Raw genomic sequence first — 3,094 nt, 5'->3', positions numbered from 1 at the left:
AAATTGCCACACTATCCGTGGCTGAGAAAGTAGAAGTTGTCGTAGCAGCAGCAGCTGCAGCAGCAGTAGTAGTAGTAATACTACCAGTAGTAGTAGTGGTAGCGGTAGTATTAGCTGCAGTAGTAGTTGTTTAGATTACGTTTTAAAAAAATTTTGTGGCCATAATTCTGTTTATATTTATTTCTATTTTTGCATTTCAAAAAATAACTTCGATTAATATTTTTTCTTTGTTTTATTTTATTCCTTTCTCTCTCTCTCTCTCTCTCTCTCTCTCTCTCTCTTTCACTCTTTTTCATCTCTATTTCTTCTTCTCTCTTTCTTTCTCATAGTTTCCTAAATTTTTAATATGCTATTTAATAAGATTTCCGTCCTTTGACACGACACCCCGTATCTTTCTTCTCTCTCTCACTCTCTCTCATTTTCTCTCTTTCTTCTCTCTCCCTGTCTTTCCGCTTGTCTGTCTGTCTGTATATATATATATCTCTTTCTCTCTTTCATTATTTTTTTTTATCTTTTTTTCTTAAATATTGATGAATAATCATTCATCGTGCTCTCCAATTCAGTATGACGTGCACGCATCCTTAAATAATAATAATACATACATACATACAAACATACATACAAACATACATACATATATACATACAAACATGCATACATACATACATACATACATACATACATACATACATACATACATACATACATACATACATACATACATACAAACATACATACATACAAGCATACACACATACATACATACATACATTCTTGTTAGAGATGGTAATATCCTTTTAAACATACGCCTTTTAAAAGTGCTAAAGGGCGTCATATAAATATCCTAATTATCATAGCAACAACAACAACAACAATTATAGCAACAATAATAATAATAACATTGTTTTGTGATTGTTGTTATTTTTATTCATCTTTTCTCGAATTGTTTCAATGAGACCTCTTGTCTTACGTTCAAAGACCAGAAAATAAATTATTATTATTCCTATTATTATTATTATTATTGTTGTTGTTATCATTAATGACAGTGGTAAAAAAATCATCGTTTCGAGTTTAGATATCATAAATCATATTGCCATGTATTTTAACAACAACTACAACAACAAAAACAACAACAACAATAATAATAATAATAACCGTAACAACACCCACCTGGTTCTAAAAATAGCTCTAGATACAACCCAATTTAGCACATTCATCAACTAGATATGACATCTAAATTCTCAATAATTTTAAGAAAAAAAAATGTTTCTAATTTAATTTATATAAATAAAATTATTTTTATTTACAATTACATTTTCTCTTAAAATTCAATTCAAAACTATCAAACTCGTTATTCATCAATGAAAATAATGTAAGATTTGGGCGTGACCAATTGTATTTTAGCTTCAAGCCCCGCCTACTAAACACTCAAATCTAATTGGCTGTAACCGACCTAATTAATATTCATGATCCGTCGTTTCATATTTAAATAACAATCACACCTACACGTGGTATAGCTAACGCACGTCTTCGAGCAACAACAGTGTTCTTTGCATCATAAATTTCTTTTAAAATTATTATTTTTTGGGAATAATTTGATCAAATAATCGTTTTAATATCAATTATTTGTTAATAAATATGGCCGGAATATTATTTTTCAAGCTATAAATGGCGGATTTTGATCGTGAGCACGGGCTTTTTTTGCACACTAATTAACATTGTCTGGCGTTCATTCATCCCATGCTATATCAAAGGTATGTTTGTGTGTTTGTATGTTTGTATATATGTGTCTTTATGTTTGTATGTGTGTGTACATGACTTGTATATACATGTATACTTGTGTGTATGTATTGTATACTATAGGTGTGTTAGTACAATTTGTGTGTGTGTGTACAGTAGAGTAGAAATGTGTGTGTGGGTGTATGTATGTATATATGTATGTATGAATGTATGTATGTATGTGTGTATTTATGTTTGTATACAATACAACAAATAGCTGCTTTTCTAGACACAATATATTTATGATGCAATGTGGAAAGTTAGGTATAATTCAAAAATATCAAGTATATACAAATATAGCCTGCATAATTGTATATTTATTGTATGTATAGATATGGTATATGTATGTGTAGGTTTATATGTTTGGGCAATGATAATGTTTTGGAGGATGATAATGTTGTTGATGGTGTTGAATGATGATAGCATAAATGATGATAGGTTATGTATGTATGTCTGTATATTAGTGTATGTATGCATGTATGTATGTATGTATGTATGTATGTATGTATGTATGTATGTATGTATGTATATATGTATGTATGTATGTATGTATGTATGTATGTATGTATGTATGTATGTATGTTATTATAAAATATAAATTAAATGGTTTATTCAAAAAGATTTTACATTCAGATGGTTCAATTGTGCTATTCTATCACACATTGTCAATTTGTATTATAGTATAAATTTAGTATTTTTTAAGTAATTTAAGATATTATTTCAAATAGCAAATATTTTAAATGATAAATGTTTCATTATTTTTAAATGGTATTATTGTATTTTAATAGAATAAAATGAATTTATTGTATTTTTAAATTAAGTTCAGAGTGAGTTTTTAAAAAGATCTGTAACATTCAACGACATGACCTATTGAGCCTATCTTGTTCTCTCTGTATTGCTGGTCCACTCTTCATATCGAAAACTACCACTATTACTACTACTGCTTTCAATAATAATAATAATAATTATTATAATTATAATTATTATAATTATAATTATTATAATTATAACAATAATTAAATAATTTTAACAATAATTATCTTCGTAACATTAAGCCCTACTACTTTTACAACCACTGCCAAATAAAAGCTGGCAACTTTCTTAGCTACTTGTAATAATTGTAATAATAATAAATTAATAATAATAATAAAAACAACGGGAATAACAATAATAATATAATAATAATAATAGTTTAAGTCATCATTACCACACCTCAATAGTAACAGCTGTAAAAAAGTATGTTAAGTAAATCAAGCTCTGGCAAAAGTTGCCTGGAGAATGCCACCAGAGACGGCTCGCCAGATGTCACTCAAAG

Source organism: Helobdella robusta (assembly GCF_000326865.2).
Source record: "Helobdella robusta unplaced genomic scaffold HELROscaffold_33, whole genome shotgun sequence".
Classification (NCBI taxonomy): domain Eukaryota; kingdom Metazoa; phylum Annelida; class Clitellata; order Rhynchobdellida; family Glossiphoniidae; genus Helobdella; species Helobdella robusta.
This window is presented reverse-complemented; position numbering follows the sequence as displayed.